General features: G+C 35.9%; 1 protein-coding gene across 1 annotated transcript in view; it reads right to left on the bottom strand.

Moving 5' to 3' along the window:
- Positions 1-13,484, bottom strand: part of Crk (Crk proto-oncogene, adaptor protein) — a 116,789-nt gene extending 103,305 nt beyond the window's left edge. Inside the window, exon 1 of the mRNA XM_067104210.1 lies at positions 13,155-13,484. The gene's annotated coding sequence lies outside the window, so the exon portion shown is untranslated. The remainder of the gene's footprint in view (positions 1-13,154) is intronic.

Here is a 13,484-nt window from a genome sequence, read left to right as displayed (position 1 = left end):
ATTTTCATATATGTTACCCGAAGGGGGAATATTTTAGTTGATAATAAGTTCGTCGTCTCGTGGGCTCGAACCACAGAAGACAAGAACTAAGGACTACAGTGACGTGAAATTAACCACACGGCCAACAATACACACACACACACACACACACACACACACACACACACACACATATACACACACATATATATATATATATATATATATATATATATATACACATATATATATATATATATATATATATATATATATATATATATATATATACTGGAAGATTAAATATATCTAGGACCCCAGAAGCTTCACCAGGAATAAAGAGCAAACAGCCAGCGTAACATTCTATCTTTAGTTGGCCAAATTTTCGAGACCACATGTCTCATCATCAGGGCTGTAATAATGCAAAGAATAAAAATTGAGAATAGACTCAGTTAAAAAAAACTGATTTTATTCTTAATTTTTATTCTGTATTCTTACAGCCCTGATGATGCGACATGTAGTCTCGGAAGTTTAGTCAAATAAGTTATAGAATGTTATGCTGGCTGTTTGCTCTTTTATTCCTGGTGTGTGTATATATGTATTATGTATGTGTATATATCGTATATGTACTGTATATCATATAATCATACACAGGTATGACAGAACCTTTCGGTTCTTAGCATGTCTTTAGGTATGAGGTTGCTTAGACTTATAATAAAATAATAATAATAATAATAATAATAATAATAATAATAATAATAATAATAATAATAATAATAATGTACCTCGTCAAAACAAAGTGTAGACTGCGCCTAAGAATAACCAGGTGGCAGATAACATCTGAACTTGATTTATGAATTTTCGGAGTTTTCTTATTATAATTTCAGAAATATTGAAACTTCATAATGTTCTTCAGCGGCAAAAATCCCACAATCTTAGCTATGGTGAAGTTTTTAATACTACTCGATTTTAAACGTTGGCATTTCAACATACATTTCAAGTGACTTTTTAGTAAATATGATTTTCATACGTAACGAAATTAAATAAGATTAACATTTCTACGTAAGTTTCTACGTACTAGATTCCTGCGCGATTCCCGGGTTGTTCTGAAACTCCAGACTTTTGGCCGGTCTAGCCTAAGAAACATCTTCCGTAACCGTAAAGAATTTGATTTCAAGAACTCTGAAATCAACTTGTGTTAAAAAATAATGAAGCATCGCACTGTGGTTTTTCTTTTGTTTCAGAATCATTAATTGCATCTTGTAGTTCTCCTCCCTTGCAATGAGAACGTCGTTGCTAAACAATGAACGGAGAGAGAGAGAGAGAGAGAGAGAGAGAGAGAGAATCTTAATGGGGAGAACCCAGCAAACTCCATTAATGAAAACATGAATGCCAGTATGTAACTGGTTGGTCTGAATGGCGAGGTCGCGTGGAGTGCGGGAATATGGCTGGGAGGGGAGGGGTGGGGAAGGGGTTGGGACAGAAACCATGAGGGAAGGAGGGAGGAAAGGCACGATAAGGTACCAGAGGTCCCTGAATTGATATGACGAGAAGAGAACCATCAATGACTTTCACTTTCCCCACAGCAACGAGCTTCGTGATTCCTATACAGCAAAAATAAATAAAAAAGTGGGAGGTTTGTGTTTGGTCTCATAAAAAGTATGAATACAGCACACACATACACTCAATATATATATATATATATATATATATATATATATATATATATATATATATATGAGAGAGAGAGAGAGAGAGAGAGAGAGAGAGAGAGAGAGAGAGAGAGAGAGAGAGAGAGACGCAGAGAATATATTTATCGTCAAAGAGAACAGTTTAGATAATGTGCAACTGACAAAGATGAAAGAAGAGAAAAGCAGATAAAAGACTGAATAAATCCAAATCTTCACCGATACCACCGTAACCTAACAATAGTGTAGCAATTAATGAGTAAATGATCAGATAGACTGCGATGAAGTAATAGGCCAGCGGCCTACATAAGCGGAAGATACACTTTGAATCAAAGCGCTAGACCGTTTGTTCCTATCTTTATGACCCACATACGACAAACGTTTGAGCGAAGGCACGTTTCCCGAGTCAGCAGAATATTTTTACAACAGGGGAAAGGGTAAGAGAATGAAAGAAGTATGGCATAAGGTAACGCTAACGGTGAAAAGACGGTTCAAAACGGTTGACGGCATTTTGAGCAAACAAGAAAAAGGATGCGGCAAAATATTTAAAAATGAAAAGAGCTTGAAAGCTAGCAAAAACAACAGAGACGAATGACAGACTTTTGTCAAGTGTGAATGAGGTAAAACTGAATATCTAACAAGACCCGGAGCACACGGGGATGCCGACTGAATAAAATATGTCAAGGGCTCGTGTGCTGCTGATAAGCATTTAGTGTACATGAAGCTCCCGTGTAATCAAGTCTGAGTACGATGTCATATTTGTAAGAATTAAGGTTCATCAAACACGCCAGTTTTCATCCAAGAAACAATCATTTACTTCATTATTTCCTGATCAAAACACCCACACTTTATATCTACAGGCCCTCTACTTTATTTTTCTACCTTCTTTACTTCATTCAAATTTTCCATAGGTACTCATAGGATGGCAAATGGTACAAAAAAAAAAAAATATTCTGCATGTACACAAAACCCTCTCAAACCCGTGGGGAATGCGTAATCGTGACGTGACAGCCAATAATGGGATAAGCCAGTCATTGCAAGCGCTTTTTCCTGTTGGCATACCTATCTCTCAACAGGATATTGTGTCGTAAACATTTGACTACCTAGTGATTTGTTTAAAAATACGCGGACTACTTATTTTCCCTTAATTTTAAAAACGAGTTTTTTCTCATATTTTTCCTTGGCCTACGTTTACATTCGAAGTGATGAATCGTGACTGAACCACAGTGCAGGAAACTTCCACAATATCAGTCGTTTCTTCACTCAATTTAAATGCCCATCAGCAATATGGTGAACCAGCTACTCATGGCCGTTATTCACCTCTATCTTGCACACACCCCAGCGCTTCCTGGACATTACCACCCTTTTGGGTTTGGAATTGGAATAGAATATAAAATTAGGCCAAGCCCTGGGACCTATGAGGTCATTCAGCGCTGAAAGGGAAATTGAAAGTAAAGAAGGTTTAAAAGGGATAAGAAAAGCAAAACCTCGCAGGTGCACTGTGAAGCAATTGTAGGAGAGAGTGGAAAGTAAGATCCAAGAAGAGAATATGAGCGGTGGCACAGTAAAAGGAATGAAAGGGGTTGCAGCTAGGGGCAGGGGGGACGCTGCAAAGAACCTTAAGTAACTCCCGCAGCGCACCACGTGAGGTGCACGACTGCACAACCCACCTACGGGTATTAACACCCATTTCTTCCATGGGTCTTCAACTCCATATCCATGGAGAACCTACCACTCTCCGTACTTCCCACATGACCAAACCATCTCACAACACTATGCTACTGTATATCCATCACTTATGCGAACCTTTTTACCGCTTCTGCCTATCTCCACATTTCATTTCTCACCCTTTCAATTCTTCTTTAACCACTAGGTTCCCAGTTCATCTTAACAGCTTCGTCATTCTTTCATTCGGATACAACAAAAACAAAAAGATACGAGAGACAGCGCAACATTCCATTATTTGTAAGAATTAGTTCATATGGCCTTGTCTCTCATCAACAAGATAAAAGTGATTCTGTCGCTTCTGAAATGTTTGAGAAAAGCGCAATAGCACTGTTATGCATTTATACCGCAAACAATAATTGCAGTTGCTGTTCAACTGTAAATAAAAGCTATTATAGTTCTACCGAGTGCATTTCTATGCCGCAACAGAACGTCTGCAAGGCGAATATACATAGGATAATTCACTAAACTATTATATTCCTTAATTATTTTAATTTCTTTATATATAAATTCTTACTGCTCCCTCCTCCCTCCAGTTAATAATGTGCCTGATCGCAGGAGTGCTTACAAATTGGCTTTTCGTGGCAGACCTTTGGAATGCTAATGCGGCAACCAAATAGTCCAAGGTTGTGGCAATTACCTTTACTGTACACTTTTAATGTAAGAACACAGAGAGAGAGAGAGAGAGAGAGAGAGAGAGAGAGAGAGAGAGAGAGAGAGAGAGAGATTGTAACAAATCGCACAACACTGCTATAATAAGATTAGACATATCACATGCTTATATAAATTTAAAAACTTTCCTGACTTTAGGTGAAATCACACTCCTTGGTGTAAAAGAATGATTAATGCGAATTCGTCGGTGAACTAACGCTTCAAAGCGCCTGGGTAATTTCAGTAAATGCAACTAAATCCTCCATGTTTATCATACTTGAAGCCCTATTATCTGCTACAAAAGAGAGAGAGAGAGAGAGAGAGAGAGAGAGAGAGAGAGAGAGAGAGAGAGAGAGAGAGAGAGAGAGATTTCAGTTACAAAAGACTGCTCTCTTTAGCTGTTTTATTCGTTAGGCTATAAGGGCACGGATCTAAAATATCTCTACGGAACTTGAATTGAATATAACATTTAGACCATAGGCCAAACTTTGGGACTTGTGAGGTCATTCAGCGCTGAAAATAATGTTGAAATGATTGTAAAGAGAGGGAAGAAAGTAAGATGGAAGAAAGAGAATATGAACGGAGGTATAGTAAAAGACATGAAAGGGGTTGCAGCTAGGGGCTGAAGGGACGCTGCAAGAATATCAAGTACAGTAATGAATACAGTGCACCGCATAAGGTGCACTGACGGCAAACCCCCCTCCCCCGGGAATCTCTATGGAAAAGAAACACTCGTCACGCTTTCTTCGAAATTTATATTGGTGATTGGGCAACATCCAGTAGTAGGCCTGACTTCTGTAAATGAAAATTATACAGAATCCTTTAAAATACACAGACTATATTAAATTATTATTATTATTATCATTTCATTAGATGAAACCTATTCACATGGAACAAGCACACAGGGGCCAATGACTTGAAATTCAAGCTTCCAAAGAATGTTAGTTTCAACCTCCCACTGCAGCAGTAACTAATCATAATACAGAGCCAGTGATCTTTCATCACCCTGGGGGAGACACGAACCCGTGACATCTGAATGTGGCAGCAATTATGTTTCTTTACGATGTTAACTGTTAATCTGACGTAAGGCACCAGAGAAAATGAAGGGCACCACAGACCAAAGTAGAGAGCATATAATATTAATAGTACCATTGCTTCCTTGACTGGTTGTATTCATAGTAGATTCTACCAATCAATTTCCAGTGCATTCAGTTTTCAAAGTGATATACTGACCCCACTAAGGTGTCTTAGCAATTTACACGGAGGTGTAGAAAAAAGGATGTGAAACGTTTTTTAAACATGTCTATTCCTTGTGATAAGTTTTTCCCATATCAAAAATCTATGCAAGTTTTCTTCAAATGTTGAATGGAGTGATCACTAACTTTTTACTAGCAGCAAAGTCTACCTCAGTATCACCACAAAAAATACATTTCAAACGAAATGACTTCAGTAAAGTTTGAACACTAAATATACTATAAACAAGGACCCAAAAGAAAAAAGTTGTTTGGAAACATTGAAAAAATGGGGACAAATTGGAGTTTCATAATAGTAGGATAAAAATCTTTTCCTAAGAGGACGCCAGATAAGCAAGTGTTACACTCAGGACTGGCTAATGACTCAACTGACCTGATAAAAAGTATCTTTAACATAAACACTGGATATTATCTTTAACAACCACCCTTGCTTCCACGACATATCTAATTATATGACTTTAACATCCTCTTTTACATATGAAGTTACAACTTGAATTACTAAAAGGAATCAATGATTTCTTGGGACAAAAAAGGCAAAAATACGAATCCCTAAACAATCCTTCAAATATAATGAACAAAAATTTAATTCTACCAAACAAACACAATGCATTCCGGTACTTTAAAACAATCAAAGCCAACAGGCAAAACAACACAGTGTTGTTTGCCTATGACTAATATATTGTACTGAGAAATGTGAAGTAACATCCTCTTGTGACTAGTACTAAATATTTGTGAGTAATTCCACAACAGAAAAACATTAAATATAGTGCAAGACGTCTTTTGCACAGTTGTGTCTCTACCATGTAACAAACATTCTTAAATATAAAAAAAATCACTATTCACTGTAGACAGTCTCTTCTTTTGTTTCTTTCTGTAGCAGGGAAACTGGATTTTTTGTATTCTATCTCATAAATTATTTTCAAATATATACAGTAAACTTATAACAAATTAAAAGTACTTTCATAACCCAAATGTAATAACAAACCCTGCTTGTAATCACCATTATACGGTACCCAATACCAATGGAAAAGTGAGCAGAATCAAATATAATAGCCACTCAGACAAAATGTTAGTATCTGCAAAAACTAGGGAAAAAGATGTAACAAGCATACTACAGGAATAATATAAATTGCATATACTACCTCTTAAATTTAATCCAGCAAGGGAATCACACCCTGTGCAGAACGCTGCAGATGGACTCGAGATTTTCTGTGGTATACTTTTAGCCTCCAACTCCATTCATTTACACCTTTCACTTTTCACAAATTCTCTCTTTCCCTTGCTTCCCTCTCACTTATAAACGTCCCTCGTGAAAACATGAGAATCTATAAACTTATTCATAGTATTGATAATCCTATGCTTAACTCTCTATCTCCACTAAACTGTTATCGAATAGAATTCAAAAGACTTATGAAAAACATTCCAGTAAACATCCTTGGCATCTAAATACAACTGGACTACTCCACTGCAAAAATAATTAATAAATAAATGATGTCCACAAAAGCCTCTAAGATTCCATACAAATGTCAGTCTGGCTTCTTGCCAGAGAAAACAACATAGGAAGTATTTACCATACGGCAAGTACAGAATTTCATTCCAAACACAGGAAAATATAATGCCACATAACTGTGACCCTTGAGAGGACATAGGATGCAGTAACAGGAAAGACACAAAAAGCCGGTCAAGTTAGTGTACCAAAATGCAAGACCTAAAGTAAAGCCAGCAGCAGATAACTCACCCACAAAAACCTTTTGCCATACATAAAAGTAATGCAAAACAGCCGGCACCTTGCAGCTGCTCTATGCAGATGACCTGGAGTTAGCAGATTCAAAGGCAGAGGTAGTGAAAATTTTTAAAGAATATAAAAATAGAATAGAAAGGATTAAAAATCAACATAAGCAGAAAGCTCAATGTGACTAGAAAGGAAGCAAAGGAAAAAGTACAGGGAGGAATGGCCATGTAGATAGTGGAAAAGGTGCTGACGTGATCTCAGTATGTATATTGAATGTAACATATGGATCACAGCTCAGGATTGCAAATGTACCTACATGGAGTTAAAAGATATTTGATCCCACAATGTAAATAAAAAACAAATGGTGTAGAGAGAGAGATGGAGTATTATGACTGACTGTTTAATGTAAACTGGTGTTGCAGAGTCCCTGATGGTAGAAGTAAATATATTACACTTTATAAAAACAAACTTTTCTCAAGAAAAAGTACATATTTTATAAATACCTTCACACCTCACATACCATACATAGATAAAATCTGGTAAAAGACATACAAAAAATTAAATATATTCCAGGAATCATGCATATTTAACTTAAAAATGTCACCTGTATTACATAGATCCTTTCCGACAACCCTGAAAAGAGGGTAATTCCCTTCTTTGTTGGGCACTCTTGAGAGAAACATCTCGAGAGAAACAACTCTAGTACATTTGACACCAGTATTCGCGGGGGATGTGTACCACAAGCCCCCGTGAATACCTAAAATCTGCGAATACTTAAAACCCTTGAAAAATGCTTAGAAGTTCCTATTTTGATGGTTTAAACACAAAAAATAAAAAAAACATTAAAAATGCTTATACCCGAGTATTTTAAGTTTTATCACAAAAGTGCATTCAGTCATGAAAATTATATAAAAATACAGTAATTAGTGAATATTTCTCAGTGAAAAATGCTGCTAATATGCAAATTTTCCACGAATGTGTATATATGTTCCATACGGAAATCTGCAATAAGTGAGCCCGCAAATCCGGAACTGCGAATAGGCAGTGGTTGACCGTATGTGTTGCACAGTCAAGAGAACCAAACAGTCATCACAGTTTGGCTGCGTTTGAAGATGGAGTACCGTGTTGTAGTGGAAGGACAGGTCTCAGAAGGGGGGACAAACTAAAACATGAAGCAGGTATTATGAGGAAAGTGCAGTAAATATATGTGTCCCATTAGAAAAGAGCAAAATTTTATGATACATATATAAGGCCTGTAATAATCCATGCAGCAGCAGCATGGGTGCTGGCTGATAAAATGGAAGAGATTTTCAAAAGGTATGTCTGTTGGAATGCTATGATTCACAGCTAGATGATGTGGGAAAATTATAATGCAAAAGAAACATGTGAAGAACTGTGTCCAGTGTCTGATAATGGAACAAGATGATTTGAACATGTATTGAGAAGGGATGATGTACAACTGGCCACAAAAATAGTAGATATGGAAGTAGCAAAATAAAGAATACTGTAGTAGGAAAGACCAGGAAATCATGGAAAATGACAGAACAAGTTCTATACAAGATGAGAATTTAGGAAGAAATTGTACGAGAAGAAACAAGGGCGAGAATTAATTTCATGTTTAACCTCTTAAAGGGGAAATCTGAGGTAAAAACAATAAGGATGACGAGGTTAATGGGGTTAAACAACTCATAAAATCTAAAACCCATTATTAACTACATACCAGTAAATTAGTGTACTGAAACATCCCCATAACAATGATGCTGTTGTCAGCAACATCATAACCACCGCTACATATACAGTACCACTGACATCTTTGATTTTCCAAAAATAATGACAGTTGATCATTATTCGTGCCATATGCAACAGTTCAATCATTTTTCTAACCTAACATTTCCTACTTCTTTACAAAGTAATCCTGGTAAAAATTATTTTTCTCTAAATAAATTAACAAAAAACTTCAATTTAACACGCAGCTTGTCATGCCCACACATATACTAGCACAAAAGGATTCAACAGTATGTCAATGGCACACAAATTACCACACAAATATTAGAATGATGAACTTCACAAATGATCAAGGAACGTGTAAAAAAAGTTTTAATAGAATAAAAAGCTATAAAACTTAATGCAACAAATATGAAAATGCAACAAAACATGATACTGTACAAAAATGGTTACAAATATGACTCCATGTATGATACAGTAAGTGTCTTACCGTAGAGTAAATGCTACGTCAAAAACATTTATCACCCTAAGCATCCTTGCATATTACCCCTGCTAATGCATGCACTTTTTATCATCAACATACAAAATCCCAGCATTCACTCTACAGTATACTCCCATTCTATTTTATGAAAAACTCTGCACTCTCTTGGCACTTAATTCAGATGCAAAGTAAATACCACATAAAAAATTTTGTTGCTGTACTTCAAGAAGTATTTCTGCATCTCCTTACTTCAATGAGCAGTCTCATATTCTTTTTAAAATTTGAAACAGACAAATACTGCACAATATAAGAAGAATAAAAAAATATGCCTATTACATTTTCATTTTCCTCATGAATAACTTAGGGCTGTTATTGGTCAATACTACCTTATCAAAACTTAATGGTTTGCCATAATAAACTAATAAAACTGATATCCGAAGAGGCGATAAAATCATACGTCCAATGAAAGCCTTACCAAGTACGTAAATTATCTTGTTAGTTAAATACATTTTGAGTATAAAGGAATGCATGTTCATTGCATGCCAGAATAATTTTCTGAAGAATGAAATAATTCACTGAATTTCTTGCAAAGACCTTAATTTCAGCTTTGTCAAGTTGGAATATTTTATTGCATACCACCCAGACACAAAAGAACACCCACAGTACTTCCTAAACAAAAGAACCAAATTTTGTAATACTGCAAGGCCACCTATTACAGTACTTTTATAATGTATTTTAACAATACCACTCATTCACAAGTGTTCGCTACTCTAATCGTTTCCATTCTAAACACCAGAGGTTTTTACTTTTCAAAATGATTCTCTCTCTCTTTTTACCTCAAATTTTACATAGCGTCTCTACCAACATGAAAAGTTCAAAACAGCAATAAATAACAAAAGGCGCCAGCTTCAACTCCTCTGTGGGGATGGGCAGATTCAAACAGCCACTATGTCTACTAAACTGAGAGGTGAATTATATACCTGGTAGTCAGACAACTGTGGTGATCACAATCAGTTTAAAAAGAGCAACTTTATTCAAAAAGACTTGCTGAGAGTTCTAAGACTAACGTCTTCTAGCTCCATTCCTTCTAAGGGGAAAAGGAACTTTACTTTTCTTGAATATATTAGCCAAATTAAAAAGAATGAAAAAACTCTATACTCTAATCCCATCCAGCTATTGAGTGTTACATTACAGATATTGTGAATAATTATCAGTAAAATTTACACAGGTAACAGATAAGAATGAGATTTACAATAAATCTGAACGACCATTAAAATTAATTCACAGTTCGGTGCTACTTTGGCTTGTTATCTATGCATCACCTACTCTGAGGTGTTAGTGAATGTGAAGTAGACGGTCGCACGAAGATACCATTTATTAATATAATCTGTCAACTACACAATACAGAAATAGGTGTATATAATGCTCTGACCCCCAAAGGGCTAGTACTAAACATGAAGGAGCTTCCACCATGTTTAGTGCTAGCACCTCAGAGTAGGTGACGCGTAGATAATAAGCCAAAGTAGCACCCACAGTTCAACTGAACTGCTAAGAAAAATACAGCACTCACTCAAATAAGCATAAAATCCTGTTATATTTATGAAAAGTTGGCTGCTGCACTAAGCACTCCTTATTCAATGTACAGCACTTAATTTACAAATCTACATATACCATTTAACCTAAAATTCCTCATAAATAAAAGATCATTATGGTGCAATATCCCTTGTCTGATAAGGAAATCCTATTAACTACAATCCTTATACTGTATTGTGTAGTATGTAGTACAATATTGCTTGTCCAATAAGGAAATCCAATTAACTACAATCCTAATAGTACTGCAATATCCTTTGTTCAATAAGGAAATTCTATTAACTACAATCCATATAGTGCAATATCCCTTGTCCAATAAGGAAATCCTATTAACTACAGTCCTTATAGTGCAATACAGTATCCTTTGTCCAATAAGGAAATCTTATTAACTACAAAATAAACTAACATTAGGAGAGATGTTCTGTTATAAAAATTAAAATTGCTACTCAAACAGTATTGCATAATAATAGTACAATAAAGAATGCTACATTACAGTTAATAATACATACTAATGCAGTTAACATATGTAAAATTTAAATCTGTGTACTGTATATATGTTTTTTAACTTGATCATTAGCTAATGAATTAAGGACATTTCATGTTATATGCGACCGAAGCATTTATTACACAAACATTTGCATATTGTACTGTACTGTAAATGAACCCACAAATAAAATACAGTAATTTCAGCTCAATTAACCATTAGCTTATAAATTAAGGCATTTCATATTATATGCTACCAAAGTAAGTATTACACATCAACAACATTGTCAAATATTCAGTATCAACAAAATATTCTTTGATCTGGATAATAAACTAAAAATTAAAAGAAAAAATTGAGAAAATAAATCAAGAGATGCAGGGAAGACCAGTGAATACAACTGCTTTTTTTTTTTTTTAACTTTGTGGAGTGAATGCTTAAATAGTCTTGACTGTCCTCTCTGGGACTTTACATAACATAACATTTTTTTTGTATAATCGCATTTTCTTATATCTCTCATTTTTTCCAGGAATGATTAATTTGTTTTATGAGCTTGGAGGTATTTTATGTAAAAGTTAAGAAATTAAAAAGAGCAATTAACTTCTTAACCTAAAACACTTCCAAGCACATAAAACAAATTAAACACAGTTCTGGAAACAAGTACAGGTATAAATTAAAGCTATCACATAAAAAACTGACAGTAAGTTACAAAAAAGTTCTCTGATTGAAGGCAGTCAAGAACCTTTATGCATTCACTCGCCAAATAATATTCTCTCATGATATACAACTGACAGAAGGGGTCTGTAATCTGTCATCTACTTTCAAACCTATCCAATTTTGAAATCTATATTGGCCTAAAATACGTAACAGAGCTCTCAGCAACTGAGTTAACTTTCCTCTTAAAAAAACAAGAAATCAAAACTCAGCCCAACCCAGCCCATTTTCAATCTCCTCCTGTAGGCCTAGTCTCCTTGAAGTCTTAATGAACCATGAACAATTCCAGTTTTCTTGGATTGGTCATATCTGAATTTAGCCTGATTTAAAAATAGTTCAAGAAGTTCGGAACTTTTTAAAATGAATAGTTCATGACAGTATGTTAAACCCAAGCTAAAACTGAATAAAAATAACTGAAAGCCATCTGATGCAGTGCAAGACAGACCTACAGCCAGCAGCCTACAGTAGGCATAACTGCAAATCTGTCTCAAGCCTAGATATTGCAGCCATGCTCACAGTAATTAGGCAATTATCAAAATATACCGTTTTTATATCTGATCCACGCCTGAAACCCAAATAAAGTATTATTAAATTAAACTGTTTAAATCAAAGGTTAACTCATACTGAATAGGCCTAGGGTCAGCCGATGATGTAGCAAACATCCACTCAATCTGTAGCCTAATCAGCCTAGGGTGGTTAAGGGTCTAGGATACCTAATACCTAAAATTCACCCGTTATTTACTAGAACCTGAGAGATGGTGGTCTTTAACGTCAAAGTATTACGAAACATAGGGCTAGGGCTAGCCTAAGGAACACTACCAGTGAATACAAAGACAAACGCAACCCCTCGACTAGACCGTGCCCCTCGGCACCAACCATATGATAGCAAATTGCGTGTGTTATTCTCGAGAGACCATAGTTTACATTAATCCCGAATGACTTCTGCCAAAACTTCGGTGAAGTTTTAACAATCTGCCCAACCCCACCGCCGACTAAAACGGCTCAATTAACTCGTATCGAAAACCCCCCCTCCCCCTTCACGCCATCATATCTCCCCCTCTGGGATTTCAATAAGATGAACGACAAGCGCACGGAACATGGTGAAATGGCGAAAAAGAAACGGAAAATACACTACCTTTGGTACCGAGGTTAGAAGGGATGATATGGTGTTATAGGAGCTGCGAACAACCCTTCCTTTCCCCACCAGAGAACAAGTAAATATAGCAAGTTAGCTCCTCAGTCGCTAGATGGCACCACGTCTTCCCGGACTTTCGTGGGAATTCACTTTATTTTTTCCCTTCATTCTCCACAAACGTTTGGGCTTTTGATAGTCATAGTTGGTTTCTGAGAACTTCTATGTCACTATGAAGTGTGTCAAAGGATTTACCTTGGCGTATTTTAACGTTCATTGCAAGTTTCAAAAGTCACGTAAACAATGACTTATCTTCTGGTTGTCAGAGGATGT

The sequence above is a fragment of the Macrobrachium rosenbergii genome, chromosome 5 (assembly GCF_040412425.1).
Source record: "Macrobrachium rosenbergii isolate ZJJX-2024 chromosome 5, ASM4041242v1, whole genome shotgun sequence".
In the NCBI taxonomy this organism is placed as follows: domain Eukaryota; kingdom Metazoa; phylum Arthropoda; class Malacostraca; order Decapoda; family Palaemonidae; genus Macrobrachium; species Macrobrachium rosenbergii.
The sequence above is the reverse complement of the archived record's forward strand: the minus strand, read 5'-3'. Positions and strand labels throughout refer to the sequence as shown.